The sequence below is a fragment of the Balaenoptera ricei genome, chromosome 1 (assembly GCF_028023285.1).
Source record: "Balaenoptera ricei isolate mBalRic1 chromosome 1, mBalRic1.hap2, whole genome shotgun sequence".
NCBI classification, from domain to species: Eukaryota; Metazoa; Chordata; class Mammalia; order Artiodactyla; family Balaenopteridae; genus Balaenoptera; species Balaenoptera ricei.
In genome coordinates, this window is record NC_082639.1 from 16,360,001 (window position 1) to 16,383,164 (window position 23,164).

Consider the following 23,164-nt stretch of genomic DNA (forward strand, 5'->3'; position numbering starts at 1 on the left):
AAAGAAAAGAAACTACCATTGTCAAGTTTTCATATAATAATAAAGAATATCCACAATTATCTGAGGAAGACATTAAAATACTCCTCTCCCTCCCAGTCTCCTTCCCAAATCTGATCTGAGACCAGATTTTCTTCAAACAAAACACTGTATAGCAGAATGAATGCAGAAGCAGATATGAGAATCCAGTTACATTCTTTTAAGCTAGAAATTAAAGAGATTTGCAAAAATATAAAACGTCACTCTTCACACTAATTTTTGTTCTGAAAAAGTTATTTTTCAATTATTTAAGTTAATCTATAGTGGGTTTGTCTTGTTTTTAATTAAGTGAATATTTTTAATTTTTTCATTTTAATATCTAATATAAATATCAACAGCTACAGCCCACATAAGAAAAGCTCTCTGAGATCCTCAATAATATTTAATAATGTACAGGACTCTTGAGATTTAAAAAAAAACAAAAAAAACCCTGAGAACCACTATTTTAAGTCAACGGTTTTCGCTGTGCTTTCTGTGGAAATTTTGCCTCAATTTCTTGGAATGTAATTTCCAATCTATAGAATTAAAATATAATTGGGAAGTTTTCACTTCTGCAAGAGATTTTTTTGCATCCACTGCTCTAAGAGCTCACATAAATTTACACAAGCCTCTTTCACAATGTATCAGGTAAATCAGCTTATACACTCATTAATAAATTGACTCCTAAATGTTTCCCACTCTTTTCTCATATCTATTTTCTAGTTAAATTGGAAGTTTTTCAGGAACAACGCCCATCTTTCATTTTACTTCTTCCCACATTCCTCCTACAGTATACAGCAGGCGTTAAATGTGTGCTGCCCCTGTACCAGTGACTTACGACCACTTTCAGAATGTATTATTTTTGTAGGAAAGCTAAAAAGTACATCTCAAGGATTTCTATACAGAAAAGAGCCCTCAATCATTCAAGAAGATTCTAATGGCTCTCTGAATAGTAGTACCACTAATTCTTATAACTATCAAAATATGGCATCCACCACAATGACCTTTCTTTCGAGGCCATCTGAGAAGGGGCTGAGTTAAAGGATTTCCATGATCCATTCCTACCCTCAGATTCTAAGAGTTGGATTCTTTTTCTTCTCAATCCCAGCATTAAATAATGCTGGATACTATGGTTGTTTAGGGACTGGAAGATGAGTCAGCAGGTGAAGCCATTTGTGAGAAGCAGTTTCATTACACTTCGAACAGACAAGCCAGCATAAGACAGCTGCCATTGTTTACATTGCTGAACATGCTGTTGGGTTTCACAGGCCTATAAAACCACCTATTTTTTGTCAGCAAGCTCCATTTTTCTTAGTTAAGGGCTAATAAGCATCAGACTTAGTTACCAGCTCCTAAAGCACAGTGAACAATCTCTTTTCTCAAAGCAAAAATAATTTAAGTGCCTAAAAGAGCATTCAAAAACCATTCTCGCAACTAGGAGCGTGCCTCTGATCGCAATAACCCAGTTCTCTTCATAGACTACTAATGTTAAACATGTTCAGACACAGGAAGAAGTGCTTCCAATAAGAAAAACAAATAAGGGTTGGGGTTTTTTTTCTTTTTAATCACATAACATTGTTAACTAAAGCACAGTTCAGTGCTTATTTAAAGGAACTGAAAACAAGTGGATAAAATATGAATTACTAATCTTTTTTGAGAGAGTCGGAGAGGCCAAATAACCTGATACTCAATGGAATTACCTTCTCCTGTTCTGGTTCAACTCAGTTTCACTTCTCAGAACAAAAAGTGTTTCACCTTTAAGAATCCTTCTGTCATAAGAAGGAGTCCCTCCAAATACATTTTTCTTTTTTTTTTAAATTATTTTTTTAATTGGACTATAGTTGCTTTACAATATTGTGTTAATTTATACTGTACAGCAAAGTGAATCAGCTATATATATATACATATATATATATATATCCCCTCTTCTTTGGATTTCCTTCTCATTTAGGTCACCAGAGAGCACTGGGTAGAGTTCCCTGTGCTATACAGTAGGTTCTCATTAGTTATCTATTTTGTACATAGTATCAATAGTATATATATGTCAATCCCAATCTCCCAATTTATCCCACCACCCCCCCTTCCCCCTTGGTATCCATACGTTTGTTGCCTACATCTGTGGTCTGTCTCTATTTCTGCTTTGTAAATAAGATCGTCTATACCAATTTTTTCAGATTCCACATATATGTGTTAATATACAATTATTTGTTATTCTCTTTCTGACTTATTTCACTCTGTATAAGTCTCTAGGTCCATCCATGTCTCTACAAATGACCCAATTTCGTTCCTTTTTATGGCTGAGTAATATTCCATTGTATATATATATGACATCTTCTTTATCCATTCCTCTGTTGATGGACATTTAGGTTGCTTCCATGTCCTGGCTATTGCAAATAGTGCTGCAATGAACATTGGGGTGTATGTGTCTTTTTGAATTATGGTTTTCTCTGGGTATATGCCCAGTAGTGGGATTGCTGGGTCATATATTAATTCTATTTTTAGCTTTTTAAGGAATTTCCATACTGTTCTCCAGAGTGGCTGTATCAATTTACATTCCCACCAACAATGCATGAGGGTTCCCCTTTCTCCACACCCTCTCCAGCAGTTATTTTTTTGTAGATTTTTTGATGATGGCCATCCTGACCGGTATGAGATGATACCTCATTATAGTTTTGATTTGCATTTCTCTAATAATTAGTGATGTTGGGCAGCTTTTCATGTGTTTCTTGGCCATCCGTATGTCTTCTTTGGAGAAATGTCTACTAAGGTCTTCTGCCCATTTTTTGATCCGGTGGTTTGTTTTTTTAATATTGAGCTGCATGAGCTGCTTATATATGTTGGAGATTAAGCCTTTGTTCGTGATTTGTTTGCAAACATTTTCTCCCATTCTGAGGGCTGTCTTTTCGTCTTGTTTATAGTTTCCTTTGCTGTTCAAAAGCTTTTAAGTTTCATTAGGTCCCATTTGTTTATTTTTGTTTTTATTTCCATTACTCTAGGAGGTGGGTCAAAAAAGACCTTGCTGTGATTTACACTTCACAGCAACACACTTCAAAGAGTGTTCTTCCTGTGTTTTCCTCCAAGAGTTTTATAGTGTCTGGCCTTACATTTAGGTCTTTAATCCATTTTGAGTTTATTTTTGTGTATGGTGTTAGGGAGTGTTTTAATTTCATTCTTTTACATGTAGCTGTCCAGTTTTCCCAGCACCACTTATTGAAGAGGCTGTCTTTTCTCCACTGTATATTCTTGCCTCCTTTATCAAAATAAGGTGACCATATGTGTGTGGGTTTATCTCTGGGCTTTCTGTCCTGTTCCATTGATCTATATTTCTGTTTTTGTGCCAGTACCATACTGTCTTGATTACTGTAGTTTTGCAGTATACTCTGAAGTTGGGGAGCCTGATTCCTCCAGCTCCATTTTTTTTTTTCTCAAGATTGCTTTGGCTGTTCGGGGTCTTTTGTGTTTCCATACAAATTGTGAAATTTTTTGTTCTAGTTCTGTGAAAAATGCCATTGGAAGTTTGACAGGGATTACACTGAATCTGTAGATTGCTTTGGGTAGTATAGTCATTTTCACAATATTGATTCTTCCAATCCAAGAACATGGTCTATCTCTCCATCTGTTGGTATCATCTTTAATTTCTTTCATCAGTGTCTTACAGTTTTCTGCATACTGGTCTTTTGTCTCCTTAGGTAGGTTTATTCCTAGGTATTTTATTCTTTTTGTTGCAGTGGTAAATGGGAGTGTTTCCTTAATTTCTCTTTCAGATTTTTCATCATTAGTGTATAGGAATGCAAGAGATTTCTATGCATTAATTTTGTATCCTGCTACTTTACCAAATTCATTGATTAGCTCTAGTAGTTTTCCGGTAGCATCTTTAGAATTCTCTATGTATAGTATCATGTCATCTGCAAACAGTGACAGCTTTACTCCTTCTTTTCTGATTTGGATTCCTTTTATTTCTTTTTCTTCTCTGATTGCTGTGGCTAAAACTTCCAAAACTATGTTGAATTAATAGTGGTGAGAGTGGGCAACCTTGTCTTGTTCCTGATCTTAGAGGAAATGGTTTCAGTTTTTCACCACTGAGAACAGCGTTGTCTGTGGTTTGTCATATATGGCCTTTATTATGTTGAGGTAGGTTCCCTCTATGCCCACTCTCTGGAGAGCTTTTATCCAAATATATTTTTCGAAGTTGTGATTTCCAATAAAGTACTGGGCTGAGAAACAACTCCTAATTGCTTTCTCGTTTCATATCCCATGGCTCATCTGGGCATTACACCTTAATAATTTCCCTTTTCATTTCAAAGGCAGTCAAATTAACCTAATATTTCAAATTCCTAGCTGAACTAACAAGGAGATATAGATATATACAATACATATATATCTATGACAAAAAATGCCCTGTTAGCCAGGAGGTACTTTCACTATTAAGTGTTCCTTTATTTGAGTACCAAGACAATATGCCTTTTAAACTATAAACTTACAAGCTATCCACCATGAATCTCCGACAAACCATGCATCAACTGTAAACAAAGGCTGAAACTTAAATCAGAACTACATGTGTTTTTTAAAATAAAGTCCGAGTTATCTTTAAATACAGGTTGGTAACAACCAGGGAAATTAACCTAGCTCCAAGTCTCTTAAACAAAAATATCTACACATAATTCATAAATTTGGAAAACTGCAGATAAAAAAGTAAATGAACTGAAAGTCATCCTTAGGAAAAGTATATACAACCTATCTTAAGAGTCCCAAGTAAAAATTATAACCCATGTATCAATCTTGGATTTGAATTATTTACTAAAAATATATAATCTGATCCTCCTGCCTAACAACATTCCAGAAGGGTCCTTCTAAAACACAAATTGGCCACATCATTTCCCAGCCTACAGCTTTGATGGCTCCTCACTGTCATCTGGCTGAAATCCGTGCTCCTTAGCATGGCTTATACGGCCCTTTTCTGTGGCCTCTGATTATCCACTTCTCCCCTCCAAACTGTTGTTCCAGCAATGATGAACAAGTCATTTTCACTGTCCTAAGTCTCTGTATGTGCTGATTCATGGCTGAAATACTCTTTGTCCTACCATTATCTTTCACGTGGCTCAGTCATCCTTCCAGATTGTTTAGAAGTACCCCCTTCTCCAGGAAGCCTCTTCCCTCATTCCTCCCAATTCTCTCCCACCCACACCCTTAAGTGAAGTGACCCCCCTCAGAGCTCTCACGGGTCCTATGCTTTCTGATTCCTGTTTACTTACCCTCTTACATATCTGTCTCCTGCATTAGGACTGTAAACTTCTTGAGGACAAAGACTATGACTTATTTCTAATTTCTCCGTGCTTAGCCCAGGACACATTGTCAGTGCTCAATAAATATCTACTGAATGACTAAGCTGGGATACATAAACAAGAAAACAGATTTTTTTTTTTTTTGGCTGTGCTATGTGGCATGCGGGGTCTTAGTTCCCTGACCAGGGATCGAACCCGTGCCCCTTGCAGTGGAAGCACAGCGTCTTAACCACTGGACTCACTGCCAGGGACGTCCCCAAAACAGATTTCTATTTAGAACCTATGAAGAAAGTATCCCATCTCTGCTTTGTTCTACATTCCACGTGAAACAGCTTGCCAAATCACCAGTTCCCAGCTGGTACAAATACTGGACTAACAAAGCAGTTCCCAATTTGTAAACCAAACTCCTTAGGTACAAAAATTCATCATCCACAAGATACTTTCACTATTTCAAAAAGCTTAAGAAATTATACATCAGTCCACAATAACGAGACAAAATCTAGCTAAAACATCAGTTCCTTTTCTCCTTCTTGAAATTTATCAATTAAGGGTGGTAACACTGAGTTCATTATGCTATGCTTAATTCCTGATTAGTATATAAAATCCTTTATTAAAAATGTGAATTCAAATGAATGATTTCATAATAACTGAGCCCAGAACCCCAATAACAACAGCTTTTGAGTAGCCAAGGTAGATAATATGTGATTTAAGTATATTTAAAGGTTTTTATTATAAAATATGCCATTATTATAGAGAATAAGCAAAAGTATAGATTTAAATATAAGTACCCAAACCAAAGTCCATCAAGGACTAATTTCAGGCTTGCAAAGAAAGAGAAAGAAATTTCTCTTCGGTCCCCAATCTTCCTTAAATGTAGCAACAATTACTTAAGCAGAGTTTGGAGTTTAAATCAAAAGGCTAGGACTTCACTGGTGGCACAGTGGTTAAGAATCCGCCTGTCAATGCAGGGGACACGGGTTCAAGCCCTGGTCTGGGAAGACTCCATATGCGCGGAGCAACCGTGTGCCACAACTACTGAGCCTGCGCTCTAGAGTCCGTGAGCTACAACTACTGAGCCCGCGTGCCACAACTAATGAAGCCTGTGCACCTAGAGCCCGTGCTCCGCAACAAGAGAAGCCACCACAATGAGAAGCCCATGCACCGCAACAAAGAGTAGCCCCTGCTCAACGCAACCAGAGAAAGCCCACGCACAACAACAAAGACCCAACGTAGCCAAAAATAAATAAATTTATTTTTTAAAAAAAATCAAAAGGCTACCTGTCAAGTATTAAATGTCACCTTCTCCAGCTACATAAAGCTCAGTGGGAACCTAACCAGGAAAGCATAAAAAGATTGTGCTTTCTTGGTTCTCTTTCCTCTCAGCCGCTTCCTCTTTTCTACAGTTTCATCATCTTCATCAAATCACTGGACACTGCATGGACTTAGAACCTTTGCTTTTCTCTTCACGTTCTCCATTATGCTTATATTTTCACACATTTGTTTTCCCAGCCCTTTCTGCTCATGTGACCTTCATCTCCCTATTTCCAAACATGTCCAGTTATCTCCATTTGTTAAATGAGTAAGACGTTCCATTCATTTCAAATCCAACATGTCCTAAACTGAATTTATCTGCCCACTATCTCAAAACGTGATATAAAATTAAACCCTACATCTTTCTTACTCCATCAATGACAGCATAATTTTCCAGTCTCAAAGGCTTGGAGTCAGTTTTAACTTTTTACTTTCTTTTATCAAGGATAGTCAAATCTTTCTTTCTTTTATAGCTTTCATGATATGACCATCCTTTCCTTTTCACTTCCCTCTAGCCTCAATGTGCAGCAGTAAAACCTTGGAAAACCTTTAATGGAACTAGCATATAGTCTCCATACCTCCTGTCTCTCTCAACCCATTCAGCACAATCTTCATCTTCCGGTAATGACCAAACATGTTAGCAGGTCTTAAGTCTTCAATAAACTTCCACCTACTACAAGATAAAAGTACAGATTATTTAGCTAAATACGCAAAAGTCTCCAAAACTATCACATGTACTGCACATTCTATGTTTTCCATTTCAGCCAAGCAGGTCTTCTGACTACCCCAAACATACTATATACCATTTCCTAACTGCTATAAATGTATCCTCCCTCAACTGTAATTGTCCTGGGACTTCCCTGGTGGTCCAGTGGCTAAGACTCTGTGCTCCCAAAGCAGGGGACCTGGGTTCAATCCCTCGTCAGGGAACTGGATCCCACATGCCACAACTAAGAGTTTGCATCCTTCAACTGAAGATCCTGTAGGCTGCAACTAGAAGATCCCACATACGGCAACTAAGACCCAGTGCAGCTAGCTAGCTAAATAAATAAATAAATAAATAAACTGCAAATGTCCTTCCCCTTACATCTACCCAAATCTTACTTCCTATTCCTCTAGTTCTCACTGATCTTTCAGGCCTCTGATCTCCTACCTCCATTCAGAGAGCACCTTAAATTTTTAACTGTTTGACTAGAGTACATAAGAGGCAGAGAGCACATTTCAGGTTTCTTTTGTATCTCCTTCAACAGCTAGCACGTACTATTATTTAATAAAACTTGCTCCTTTGTTCATTTAATAAACAATGATTGTGTGTCTACTAAGCCTCAGGCACTGTTAGCTTAACCTGTGGTATCAAAACAATGACCAATATTTCCCTTCCCTGTTCTACTTCTTATTCTTTTCTCAAGATTCCATTAGTTCTTTCCTTCTCCCTTGAGCATCCTAACCTTACCATTACCAGCTGTCCTCTTCCATTCAGTTGAATAGCAACTAAGCTATTTTCACAAATATGTTTCTGGAATACAAAAGAAACATGACTTGCCTCTCCAAATATTCTGAGAAAAATTAGAAAAAGTGACCAGCAGTATGTGTGTGAAGGCTATTTTGCCATCTGACAGTTGGAAGCTTCTCACAACTGTCCTTACCACTGCCACTCATTTTCACACACAGTACTCCTATGAATAGACCAAAGCCTTAATTTCACTAAATGTATGCAGACTTACTTTTTGTACCTAGACTCCGTAATAAATATATGGTTAATTGAAGAAAGGGGGTTGTGATTTTTAAAGTGCATATGAACTGTAACTTTTAATGACTAAATTTCTATTTCAGTTAAGCTCCTTCAGGTAAAACAATTCATCAGACCTGGCGTTCAAAATTTAACAACAATAAAAAACAATGTAGGTGGTTTATCCATGGGTTCCACAGGGTTATTAACTAGAGTACGTCTCCGACCTCAAATCTCATCAAAAGAATTTACTCTTAAAAACTCAAAGAATGTGAAATACGTTCATCTTCTGACTAAATCAAACTGTTAGATATGAAGTAAAGACACTGGACTTGCAGTTCCCAATACAACCTAAACATAAAAAGCCCTTCAAATTCAAGTCTCTGGGAGCAAAACAAAGCAAAAACAAAAACAATACAAAAACCTCTACACATTTCCTTCTTTTATCTACTCTGCTAACAGAAGAAGGAATACTTTTTAAATCTGACCAAGTTTTAATACAAATTAAAAACGTTGACTCTTGGGGAATTCAGATGCTGGCCAAGCTCAAAAATAAAAAATTAAGTAATTACACATGATATGCTGTGATAACCTAAAACCATACTGAAAATTGGTAAAAATAATAAAAATGAAAAAGTAGAACAACAAAAAAACTATGTTTTAATTCTCAAATTGTTTCACAGTAACAAAAGCTTCTTGTACTGTGTCACAAGGTCAAATAAGTCATTTCCCTGAACAGAAACCACTAATGCTGTTGCTTTATAAACGCCATCATAAAGTTTAGAAAGCATTTTCTCTTTCATTATCTCAATCATTATCATAACCCTTGGAAAAGGAGAGAGGTACTATTTTCCTCATTTTACAGATGAGAAAACTAGAACTCAAGGAATTAGGGGATTCACCATGACCACATGGCTACCTTCATGTAAGAAAAGGGATCTAAGAAATGTACAGGTATCTACTCATTTGTATAAAAGAAATACAGGAAAGATAAACCAGAAATTAAGAGACTGGTTACCTCCAGGTACAGGTGGGAAAGAAGGGGGAAAGAGAAACTGGGTAGCAGAGATAGGAGTAACACTTCTCTGAGTATATCTTTTTTTTTTTTTTTAATATAACTCAGAATCTTAGAACCAGAGTAATGTTTCACATATCCAAAATAAACAATCAAAACTAAAAGTAGAGGAATAGGGTTAGCAATTCTCAAACTTTTTATGTATATACTATAATTAGCTGAGTAGATTGTAGATAATGAGAGCCAGGTTTCTCATTATTGGAGATATTTAATAAATAAGGAAAAGGGGAATGTTAAAACAAACTGGGTGGCATTGCAGTGGAACTCGAGCTATTAGTATAAACTCGTGGTTTTTAATGTATATACAAATACAGAAATACAGATAATGTGTATACAAGTGGGTTAGTGTGTATATATATGTGTGTGTATATATATATATATATATATATATATATATTTCCTAATTTTGTCTGCCGATAGGGCCTAGAAGCAATGACATTCCAGTAACATTGAACACACCTCGGCCCAGAGCTTGGTCACTAATACCATTTTCCAATAAAAAGAGTCAGGATTTCTTGGAGAAGTGTTTGATCACAGCATTGAGGCAGGAAAAATACAATATGAACCTGAAACATCTTGTGTTGTCAGAAAGTAAAGAAATGCTTTAAAAAAGAAAGGGGGGGGGGGGGGCAAAATTCCCTGGCAGTCCAGTGGTTAGGACTCCACACTTTCACTGCTAGGGGCCTGGGTTCAATCGCTGGTAGGGGAACTAAGATCCTGCAAGCCGCATAGCACGGCAAAAAACAAACAGGTTGGTGGCTGGGTAGAAAAACACAGGAGCCAATCTGAAGGAACTCCTAATGGCCAAAGTTGGAATAATCTGAGCAACAAAACAAATAATGATAATACATATCCGTGACTCCGTGATGATATAAATATATAACAGAATAAATCAATAAATGGAGGAGAGCTCTTCCTCACAGCAGAATTACAATTAATAAATGTAGAAGAGAGAAATAGCCCCAATTATGCAACCACAAACTTAATAAACGTTGCATGTTAAGATCCACCAATTGCTGAAATTAGTGGGCCAAAGTGTGAGGAGAAACAGTATTTGCAAAGTCTTCCACAAGATACTTATCAACTACAAAGAGAAAGATAGTAACGCCACAGTAGAATGACCCACCATGCAGACGCCAATCTAACCAAGTAATCAAAGTAACCATTACATACGGACATCAGGAATTTCTTAATATGATACACTATCGAACTTCTTAATATGATACACTACTAAAGGATGCATTCTGCTATTCTTACCAAAATTCATAACCTCATTCTGATCATGAGAAAACATCAAATAAACCCAAACTGAGGGACATACTACAAAATAACCGACTGGTAATCTTCAAAGGCATCAAGGTCATGAAAGATAAGGAAAGACAGAGGAACAATCACAGACTGGAAAAGACTAAGGAAAAAGAATAACTAAAAGGATAGTGGAAAAATTGGTAAAAATTCTAATAAGGTCTGTAGTTTAGCTGAAAATACTGTATCAATGGTAATTTCCTGTTCTTGATGATTATACTGGTTATGGAAGATGCTAACAGTAGGGGAAGGAGGTGAGAGATACAAGGGAACTCCTCCTACTATTTTGGCAGGTTTTCTGCAAGTCTAAAATTAGTTCAAATCAAGTTTTTTTTTTTTGGGAGCTGACAATACTTTGCTCCTACTTAGTTGACATGCTAATGTCAAAGACTTCTGTAATAACTACAAGGTCAAATACAAAATACAAATTGTTGGACCAAAGGATATAAAATGTTTTGCTGCCTCACAAAGCATTTTAGTAACATATCTAGAAATAGCATAAAGATGCCTAATTTTCTAAGCTATATAATGGTTACTAGGTAGGATGACCGTATAATTTACCATCCAAACCAGGACCATTACAGGAGAAAGGGGATCTTCGGTTACCCTACTAGTAGGTCAAAGTGGTTCATGTTATTAAAGATTTCAAATCAGTTTGAGCTGGCATAAACTTGATGCTTAGGCAAGTCATCCTCATTTCCCTTAGCCTCTGAACAAACGCCCCTGAGGGAGAGGGCCATAAAGTTGGACAGGGAGATCCCCAAAGTAGACTTATGTAATGCGAAAGTAAGCTAATGCGTATTTACATGCTTCGATTTTTTAATTATGATTTTTTAAAGGTCAAGAATGAAATCACTGACTTTCCAGAGCAGCATTCAGCTTTCACTGCCTTGCCTAAAATGTACCATATTCAAGTACACTCACCCAGTCACTGCATAAAAGGTAATAAGCTAAGGTTAAGTACTCTGCTGTATGCTTTTGAAACAGCAGTTACCTCAGGAAGTTGGACTGGTTCCAAATTCTATTATTTCTGAAAAAGATCAACAATATTGAAAGTATCAGCTGAATATGACATATTAGCCTCAAAGACTCAACAATATTAACCAGGTATTGATGTCCTTAAAATTCTACATTTAGGTTAATTAAGACTCTCTTCCTTTGAATATTTAGTAAGAGCTAAGCTAAAGATACGCATAGTAATTTATAAAACTTAAAAAGTAGACAGACATAATCTTTAAAAATCAGCAACCCCATTCCCACACTGTAATATTTCAAGTCACTGAAGAAGTTTCTTGTGTGTGGCAAATCTTCATCCAAAGCAAATAAACCCTGTTTTTATCAGACCTGAAAGGTTATACAGAGCCTCTTCTTTAATGTGGTCTTTTTCTAAATAGTAAAAAGAATCCTGTTAGAGATTAGCAGTATTTCTCTATTTTGTTTCTTTATAATAATATAAAGAACATTAGCGTAGACTGAGGGTATAACCTAATAAATAAAAAAATCAAATTTAACTTGAAAATTACATAAATGCTTTATGCAGAACTAACATTCTATGTGAAATACAATAACCCAAGAATTTGTAACTTACAATTTCAATTCTTCACAGGACAGCAAAGTAGTCAAATGCCCATACCTTACTTCTTACAAAATTATCACTGCCTAATAGGAATTATCTTAATAATAGAAGCAGGCAAAATCTCTTTTGAATAGTTCTAGGCATTATACAAAAGGAAGAAATGGTCAAAGTTTGTTTATTCAATAAGTCATAAAAAATTAGCATACCTCACTAAATCTCAAACATTTAATGGATTATAAAACCTTACACATAGTTCTGTGATGCCATTCCTACTCTCCTAATCTTTCCTGTTCCTTATTTCAACTTGCACACCTCAACCAAATAAATCTTCAAAACTACTGTTTTCATCACCAGTTTCCCAATTAAAAAAAAAAAACAACGAAACAAAAGAAATGCAATTGATTTTTGACAAAGTGCCAAGACAATTCAATGAGGAAAGAACAGTCTTTTCAACAAATAGTACTGAAACAACTGGATATCCAAATGCAAAATAAACTTGGACCCCCTACTTAACATCATACACAAAAATTAACTCAAAATGGATCAGAGACTTAAATGTACAAACTAAAATTATAAACTCTTAGAAGTAAACAAAGAAGTAAATATTCATGACCTTGAATTAGGCAAAGCCTTCTTAGACACAATATGAAAGCGCAGGTGCAAAAGAAAAACAGATAAATTGGACTTCATCAAAATTAAAAACTTTTGTGCTTCGGAGGGTGAAAAGTGAAAAGATGACCCACTGAATGGGAAAAAATATTTGCAAATGTTATATCTGAAAAGGGACTTGTATCCAGAATATATAAAGAACTCTTACAACTCAATAATAAAAAGACAACCAAGCTAAAAACTGGGCAAAGGATTTGAGCAGACATTTCTCCAAAGATAAATGGCCAATAAGCCCACAAAAAGATGCACAACATCATTAGTCATCAAGGAAAAGCAAATCAAAACCACAATGAGATATTACTTCACACCCACTAGAACGGCCTATAATCAAAAAGACGTATACAATGCCAAGTGTTGGAACCTTCATCTTTTGCTGGTAGGAATGTAAAATGGTAGTCACTTTGGAAAACAGTTTGGCAGTTAATCAAAATGTTAAACATGGAGTTACCTCATAAAACCCAGCAACTGTACTCTTAGGTATATACTCAAGAGAAATGAAAACATACATCCACACAATTATAATTATTCATAATAGTAAATAAGTTTAAACCACCCAAACGTCCATTAACAGATGAATGAAGAAAATGTAACACTTGGAATATTCTCCAACAATTTTTAAAAAAGGTTCTAAAACACGCTACAACATAGATGAACCACAAAAAAATTATGCAAAGTGAGAGAAACCACTCACAAAAGACCACATATTGTATTATTCCTATACGAAATGTCCAGAATAGGCAAATCTCTATAGGCTGAAAGTAGATTAGTACTTGCCTAGGGCAGAGAGAACTGGGGGGGGGGGCGGACTGGTGAGTCTAATGGGTTTCTTTTGGGAGTGATGAAAATATTCCAAAATTTATTACAGTGATGGTTGCAGAATTCTGTGAATATACTCAAAACCAATGAACTGTACACTGTAAATGGGTGGCTTGTATGGTATGCAAATTATATCTCAATAAAGCTGTCCAAAAAAAAGAGCAATGGTTTTGCACAAGTGAGGTCTAAGCTCTTCTCTTATTCATTCAAAGTCCTCTAGAATCTGGATCCATTATCTCAAGCATTCAACCTCAAGACTCCTCCACTCCAAGCATACTGCTCAGGACCCTTACAATCCAGCATACACCGTGCTTATTTCAGGCCCAAATCTTTGTTCATGCTGATCACCCACTCACCACAACCCATTCCTCTCTGCCGAACCAAACCCTGACTACAGGGTTAAACCCTTAAGCCTGACTACAGGCTTAAACTCTTCTTTTTAATTTTTTAAAAATTCATCTTTCAGTTCAAATTGTTTCTTATATGCTATTTTCTAGGGCCTAGAAAGAGTCAGGAGTCACTCACCCTTTCTTTCTTACATTCCTCCATTCTATCTTCAAGGTTCAGTCCTTTCCATTCTCAATGTAAAAATACTGTATTCTGGCTCAAAACTGGCTGTACTTATTTCTATTGCCACCTAGTTTTCCCCCTTGTTATTCCAAAATTCCGTTTGTTCCCACGTTTCAATCTTATTTCCCTAACTCGACATGAGACCGCATATGGTCTTTTCCTCCCTCCTCAATCACTCCATATAATACCAACGTTTGTTGAAACAAATTAAAGGAATCAAGGCAATATCACACATGTATACAATTCATAACTAGCAAATACCACCCTGGCCACGTCTTTTTTAAGTATGATTGAATATATGGATGAAGATGGATTCAAAGGAATAATTTTTTAAATGTACATAACTGTAGGGGGGAAAATCTGTGAAGTTAGATCAAGTTTTAATGTCGTAAATAATGCAAAACATTACAGGCACAAGTCAAAAATGTTTGACTTCTTGATAAAGGTTTCAGCCCTTCTCTTTCTAATGTGTAGTGATAACTTCTGAGCTACAAGCCAAAGGTGAAAGAAGACCTTTCCAAAGAAACAAAAATAGTTCATTCCAAATTGATGAAGAATAAAACTATTCAAAAAGTAGTTTCTGCTGGCAGATAGTTAAGTAACAAAATAAGCAAGATACAAAACTATATGTAATTTAACCTTATGTTACAAAAAAGGGCAGATTTTAAGTCCATTAAAATTAAGTCCATAGAAAAAAGGACAAGAAATAAACCAAAATGTTAAACAGTGGTTATCTCTATGTACTAAGATTATGACTGACTTTTTACTTTTCCATATTTTAAAAATTTTCTGAATTGATGATGTGTTACTCATAATTATAAAACAAAAATTTTAATAGTAACATTTGACTATAAATGTTTTTTCTCCTTGGCCTTTATACAAATTCTAATCCTCAGTATCTATACTTCAAATGTAACCCAGCCATTTTAGATGGCTATGTAAACTGGGTCAATGCTTATGCCATCTCAAAGGAAATTATGGAACTATTTTCAATTCAATTACACATCAGTGCAAACAATTTAGGGCAGCTTTGAGTGCGAAAAGTGTGTTGTGATGCCATCTCTATTACCCCAAAACTTATCTTAAACTGATTCCTAGACTCTAACTTAATCAACATTTCATTCAACAAATATTTATAGACTTCCTACTACCTGCCAAGCACTGTTACGGGTGCTAGCAATTCAATAGTGAACAAAAGCAACAAAAATCTCTGCCTTTATGGAGTTTACATTCTCTACAAATAAAATTTAATGTCTCAGAAGAGTCAGGAAACACACACACAGGGCTCAAAAAAGTACAAAACAACTACTAGTTAATAAAGATCATAAAAACTGACAAATTTCAAATGTACTTTAAATAGTTCAAACTATCTCAAATTTCAGTTAAGAGTATAGGAGACTGAAAAACTTCTGATTGGCAGCAAGCCAAAGAACTAGGAACCAATTGAGAATTCAGAAGTATCTTGGGATCCTGCAATATTTCATCCATGTAAATCTTACCTGCAGTTTACACATTACTTGAAGTCAGGCGCCTACCTAATAATCAGGAAATACTTCATTTCGTATTATATTAGCTCGAAGTATTATTCCTAAAGTAAAAATAGATTGTTTCTCATCACAGGCGTTTACTTCAGAACTTACTTTCCCTCATACCTCATAATGAACTACCTGGATCATCACCCAGAGCAAGGCAGCATCTGACCATGGCGGCAACCTTATTTTACAGCCTCAAGCCATCCCACCACAGACAATACAGTCTTCACTACTAAAGTCACAGAAGTATTTCAGTCTGTTTGGCTAAATCTAACGTTAATAAAACAAAAACCAGAGGTTTCTTCTCATATGAGCAAGCTGCCTTCCCTATGATCCACGTCAGAATGCCTCTAGTATCAGTAAGTCACCACAGAAACGTGTCACTGACCATCAGACAAACTAAGAAACCATTAATAGGTCTCTATAAATCCTTCCCGCCTACTTGCAAGAACAAAACAAACCTCAAACCATAATCTTCAGAATTAAAAGCCATTACAACTCAAGAGGATCACTTTGTAAACTATAAACTAGTCTTACCCCCGTCATTTTAGAGAAGGGGAAACTGATGCCCAAAGTAGTTATGTGACTAGTCCAAGATAACACATTAAAATGGAAAAGCCAAACTTGAATCCAGATTTTTTTTTTTACTCCGAATCAGGTGGACTTCTCAATACACCAAGTAAAATCTGTATTTTAAGGCCAGCAAGTACTGCTTCCCAGCCAAAGTTTAATATCAGAAGGGCAAGGGGGTATTATGGGATGAGTGTGAAGGAGACCAGGAAAGAACCAACCACAGAGATCAGATCTGATACATATCTTCTCATACTCTAATTCCTCATATTATGATGCAGAAGATATTTTGAATCTACAGCAATTGTGTTTTGATTACCATGTTCTCTGGTACCTCCTTCTAGCTTCTCTGCTCCTGATAAAAACCTGAAACATGCCTGAAATCCATTTAGTACTAAAATTCTATGCAGCAGCAACAGCAAAGGAATTGTGAAAAGTCAGCCGGCAGAAGGTGAAAGCTCTGTAAACCTTGGGTAATTCCTACTCATCCTTCTAATTTAGCTCAGATTTCTTCTAGGAAGCCCTAATTCCTCCTTCCCCCAGGCTAGGCTCTTATAGCAGAGTTATTGTACTTGCCTCATGGTATTCTGTCCGTTTACCTGTCTGGACCAAGTTCTTTGAGGGCAAAGATTTCAACCCCAGACCCAGCACTGAGTATGGCACACAGTAGGTGCTGGATAAATGAACAATTTTAAAACCTGCCACTTAGATTAAAGCTCCAATACAAATAGCAACCCTATTATGATTTAAAACACGGGTTTCAAACATTTTTTAGCAGACGTTTTGTAAAAATCTTATCAGAAACCCCAATGTGGAAAAGCACCATATCAGTCCTTAGGTAATTTAAATTCTCAGTTTGACAGAAAATACCCATAAGCCTAGGACAGGGAGTAGCAGCAGTATGTGACTGATGTGAGCTGATGTGACTCAGGCATCTAACTTTCTTCTTTCTTTATCTCCATCTTGCATTGGTCTCCCTCTCTCCCGTGCTAGAAGAGGATGATGAGGATCTGCTCTCTCGAAGCACAGATCCATCTTTGTTGATGGTGGGGCTTAGGAGTAAACAGACTGCTGGCCACTGCGTAAGCTACAGAGTTCTAGTTGCTAGTTATAAAGGTATTTTGCTGGAGGCCTTGCTAACATCTGAACAAGCAGAAACATGCACTGAATCAAATGTGGCAGGTCTATTCCTATGCTTTAAGGCTCAATGAGGTAAAGATAACCTACTTGTCTAGCAGTGTGTGGCTATGAGCTAATTAAAACAAGGTGCAGCATCACTGCATTCTAGATTACTCCACAGAGCTCCTTTACTTTATACAGACTTCCCCTAGCTATCAAACATGGGAGGGTATCCTTCCTTCCACTTCCACATGCAGACTTGGTAAGAAGTAGCACAGCATACTACAAAGGACATTCATAAGCTTTGGAACCACAGTCTGAACTGCAGTCCACTACTTACTAGAGAGACAACTGTGGGAACGTTACTTAACTTCTCTGAACTTTAGTTTCCTCATCTGTAAAATACAGACAGTATTTTACAGATGAGGAATATATACAGACTCATTACAGTCCTTGTGAGAATTAAATAAAACCATGTATGTATGGCTCCTAGAATAGTAGGCACTCAATAAATGAACACTATTGTTATTATTCAGATTTAGCTTTGGTAGAGGCAAAAAAGAAGAAAGCAAACATTATTAGCTTCAGCCTACAAAACTGAAAATCAACACAGAACACAAAAAAAGGAAAACTGTAATACCAAAAAAAAAAAAAAAAGGGAATATTTGCTTTTAATATATGTCATATCTAAGACAAAATAGCTGAGGACACAAGTCATTTTTGGGTCACCACAGGCCAAATTTAGTTCCTTTAAAGAACCCACTGCTCTGATTTCTTAACCAAACCAACTCCCCCCAAACAGTAACTAGACTCCCCAGAAGTGTCAGCAGCCCTGAGAGAAATTACACCCTGAAGTCTTTCCATATAAATAGAACACCATGTATTCATAACAGACTGCAAAATTGTTCTGTTTAAGTCAGAACTACTTGGGGACCTGAATTCAAACTCATTTATCTTTAATTATCTCAAGGGTGAGCAAATTTCCATCTAAAGAACTAGGCTTTTAATGGGGACCCAAGAACTCCCTGAAAATGTAAGCAAGATTTTCTATGCATGTACAATTTTCTGTGGAGAGGATCTACAAGCTTTCATCAAAATGTCAAAGTTGTTTGTTACCCAGAAAAGGTTAAGAATCACTACTGAGATTCTCAGTAGAGCCTCTTGGAACCTCATACTGGGAAGCTGAGGTGAGCAAATCTCAAGGCAAGTATCCTAAGGTGCCAATTTCATAAACTATTCATATTGGATTATGTTATAAAACTCCAAGCATATTTCTCCCTTGCCATTAGCACTTTTTATATCAGGGTTTATCTTCTTCTTTCATCCCCACCATTCCTGCCCACCCTCTGCCATGCCCCATCCCTTGCCTCTCAGCAGTCAAAGGCGTCTTTCCATGAAATGGCCTTATGAGCCTGCCACGCCATGCCAATGCTTACTTAAGCAGGTTCCATTTAAATTCAAATTCACTATCATTTCTGATTTGTCACTTGAACACTAAGTACAAATGAAGGACATCTTGTTACATGAATCTCTAATATTTTTACAAATTTAAAATACTATCTGAACTTATTAATTCAATTCAAACACAACTGCACCCGTATATTTTGAGGAACTGGAGAGTTAATCAAGCCATAGAAAGAGCAACTCCAAATTTGCACTCCAGTCTCAATGCTTCAATGTGTATCAACTTATACGATAACCACTTTCATCAAACAAATACAAATTCCCCCATTCAGTGTACAAAAGCAGAATTGCTCTATTTCAATCCATTTTTAACCAATTCCCCATTACCACTGATAACATTTCACCATTGGTATGTTGTAATGAAATCTGTAATCTACACTTCATTTACTATACAAGCTTTTAGATTTTAGCAATTTGTAACCTTTCGATGTGTAAAGCAAAGAGAAGATAATAGAATTGTGAAATACATCAAGAAGAAAATTTAATCTTACTTGGAGGACATGAGGCAAAATAAAAACTTAAAGCCACATAAAACCAAGTATCCTATATTACTACGTATAGGTATAAAAGTTATTTCCACTAGAAATTACATCTTAAATCCCCTTTAACGACTGTTGCAGTAGTAGTAACTACTTTTATGTTGCAACCAACTCACAGCTTTTATAAGTCCTTCCTTTGTGAAATGCGCTGAGAAAAAGTACACTTGAAACACTTAAGTCACAGCTCTTTGTGTCCAAATAACACCACCAAACTCACCAAGCACTGTCATATTCAACACTCAGGTCCTTACTTATCACTCTGTAGTCAAGAAAACATACTGTGGACCTCCTTTCATTTAATTTCCAAAACAGCTCCAAGACGCAGGTAAGGAATAATTTACTTGGTGGCGCAGTATAGAAACTTAGAGCCCTAACCAAATATGGGCAATCAAGACCAAAAAAAAAACAACAAAAAACAAACTGAAATTAAAAAGGAATTTAAACTCACAAAGCATTAAGTCAAGATATGTTTAAGAGATCCAGCACTGAATTCCACCTCGAAGTAGGCATATCAGCCAAACTTCTTCCCCCAGAGTAAAGCAACTAGGGATACTGATCAAAACTAACCAGGTTTTGGAGGAGCAACAAACACTCAGGTATCACTAACCATTCTCATTGGTGAACAATTCTTAATTGAACAGAATCTTGCAGTTCAACCTTATGAAATCAGTACACACATGACACTGGAATGGAATTTATCTTACTCTGCGCCACCACTGCTTGGATTGAAAAAATGTGGACTAATAATATTCAAAGAATAGAGAAAATGGCACTTGACAGAAAGCAAAACGATGACCTGGAATGACTCTAGAAGGGAGATACCTTCCCCTTCTCAAAGCAATGGACACAGACAAGAATCAAACTACAGACTGTGAAATAACTGTGGACCTCACAGCAGTTAGCTTCTCACTTACTCAAATACCCTACTCTCTCTAAAAGTCAAACACACGATGACACAAATACAAAAACACAACACATCTAACATCCAATGATTATTTATTGATTTACACAAATACAATGGATTGGGGGGAGGGATGCATGATGAAATGTTATTCTAAGGTAGCTAATAATACCTAAGTCTCCGTGGAATTCATGAACTCAATGTTTTACCTTCACCGGCTGGTTTTTAACTAAAATACCTCGTCACCAAGTCTTTTTAATCAAAGCTGTCCAAAAATTCTACAATCAAGCAAATAACATGAAATTAGACACATTCAATACTAGACTTTCCTCCAGGGGCCCTGGTACCCTCTAGACATCAGGCCTATGAAGAGTAAATGAAAGTCCTTTAAAAATATTCAGCATAACACAAGCCTTCCAAAAAGTGAGACTTTTGGGGGTGATGGGTAATGTCTGTTAATTTCCTCTTCCTTTAAAAAGGTCAAACGCAGGGAAGCGTCCGGTTTAACATTTCCTCCCTAGATCGCGTTCCACCACAAACCACAACTCCCCCAATCGCTAAAAAACACTAGCCAGAGGGAGTGCTTTCTGCAAAATTTCACCGTAGATTTAAAATCCAACTTACCTCAGGAACGAGCTGAGTTTAGTTTCATACAGGAAATTTACCAATAAAGTTTATTATGTATTAATAATAATAATTAGAGAAGCCCACCATGCCCCGCTGCAGGGGGAGCTGAAGGGAGATGAGGAGGGTGTAGTCCTCACAACAATCAGAGAAAAGCCTTCCCTGCAGGGCTGGTCACAGGCACCAGCAAATTCGGCCTAATAAAGGGGGGGGGCGGGTAGGGTTTACGGGAGGAGAGGCGAGGAGGGGAAGGGTCCCCCAGCTCCAAAACGGAAGGGCTGCAGAAGCAAGGCCGGTGGAGCTAGTTTTCGCAGTAGTGCAGAGGGTCCCGGGGTGCCCCGCAGTGCTGCTGCCGGGGGACCCCAAAAGCTCCGGCCAAGCCGGGTGCGTGGGCTGGAGGAGCAGCCCCTTCCCTGGCTGGGCAGTGGCTGCCGGCAGGAGAGTCCCCGGAGGGGCCACAGCCCCCCTGGTCTGCAGCGAAGAGAGCCAAAGGGCCGGCAGGAAGGTGAAAAGGATACTGTTGGGGCGCCTGGGTCTGGAGGGCCCTGATGTTCGGGTGAGGAGGGGCCGCTGCCGCCGCTGCCGCCGCCGCCGCCGCCGCCGGGTGAGGAGGCGGTACCGCTGCCGCCGCCGCCGCCGCCGCTCCGGTGCCGGGTCCGGTTCCTGCTGCAGCCGCTGAGCCTGATTTCAGAGCCGGTTTCTGCGGTAAACTCATGGCAAAGCGAAGCCACCAACCCCCCCAGAGCGGGACCGGGCGCGCCGGGGTGCAGGGGCCGGGGGCAGCGGGGGGGCGGGATGGGGGCAGACCCGGGGAGGCGGCGGGAGCAGGGGGCCGGGGGGAGGCTGGGAGGAGGAGGAGGAGGGAGCCGGGGCCGGTCACACACGCCCGCCGCCGCCGCCGCCGCCGGCAGCAGCAGCCGCCCCGCGGGCCAGCACCACCGGCTGCCGGTCTCCGTGACAACGCGACCCCAGGGGGGGGGCCGGACCCGGCGGGGGCAGGAGGCGGAGAGACCGGACCTTTCACGGCAATATCCTCATGGGCCGGCGGCAGGGGGTCTTTATCCCCCTCCCTGGGGGAAGCGGCGCCCTTCTCGGTAGCGGGGCTCAGGCGATGCCGGCGGATTTTCTTCACTCAACGAGCAGAGCATCCAACATGGCGCTGCGGCCGCCTCCAGCAGTCCGGCAGGACGGCCGCTCGGAAAACTTCGGGCCTTTTCGGAGTAGCTCGGGAGGCCGAGGGTGAGAAGCTCCTTCGGCTCTTTCCGGAGACTGCGAGAGGTCGGGGTTCTTCGGAAACACTCGGGGGCGCCTTCGGCCGCCGTTCGGCAGTTCTCCGGGGCTGACTCGCTTCCTCGGGAAAGATCGGCGAGAGGGGCTTCCAGGCTCGCTGCGGCTGGGGTGCGGGGCGGAGGGAGAGACCAAAGGCAAGCTCTGGTCTGCGAGAGCCCTCCTCTGCAGCCCAGCCTCGAAGAACAATGGTAACGGCCCTGGACCCTGCGGTCCGCAGAGCCCTGTCCGCAGGGGCGGGAGGCGGTGAGGCGAGAAACCTCGGTTACGGTGGGAGGAACCGCTTAACCGGAGTGAAACCGCTGGATAGGAGCCCGCCGCGTGCACCTATTAGCATAACAAATAACACTCGCCGGCCCTTAACGCAGTTCCCGTCCATTGTGTCTACATTTCGCCCTCGTCCACTCAGAGAGGTGAGCGGGATGAGGAGCCCCATTTCCAGAGCACGCTGAGTCTGAGAGAGGAAAAGTGACCGGCCCAAGGTCATCCAGCCAGGAAAGGACAGAGACAAACCTGGATCTGAAATCCAAGTTCATTCGTCCGAATGAACCTTGCCGCTTCCCAAGTTGCCTGGGGACCTGATCCGACCCTCCTTATCTAATCAGCAGCCTTAACTTAGGGATCTGTGGATGGATTCTTCCAAGGCCTGCCCAGAGACTGGAGCGCCTTTTGACCAGCAGCCAGTGGTCGGCTCCCCGGTGTCCTATGCCGGCATAACACTTGGTGATAAGCTCCTTTTCTCCCCAGCAGGGCCAGCCAACACCCCCCCACCCCCTGCCC

The 23,164-nt window shown here is 39.0% G+C and overlaps 1 protein-coding gene across 3 annotated transcripts in view; it reads right to left on the minus strand.

Annotated features, from left to right (window-relative positions):
• EIF4G3 (eukaryotic translation initiation factor 4 gamma 3) overlaps positions 1–22,226 on the minus strand; it is a 399,095-nt gene extending 376,869 nt beyond the window's left edge. For all 3 annotated transcript variants that reach the window (XM_059915394.1, XM_059915429.1, XM_059915351.1), the window contains exons 1-2: positions 22,115–22,226; positions 21,616–21,778 (exon numbers count right to left, since the gene is read on the minus strand). The gene's annotated coding sequence lies outside the window, so the exon portion shown is untranslated. The remainder of the gene's footprint in view (positions 1–21,615; positions 21,779–22,114) is intronic.
• Positions 22,227–23,164: the final 938 nt, after the last annotated feature.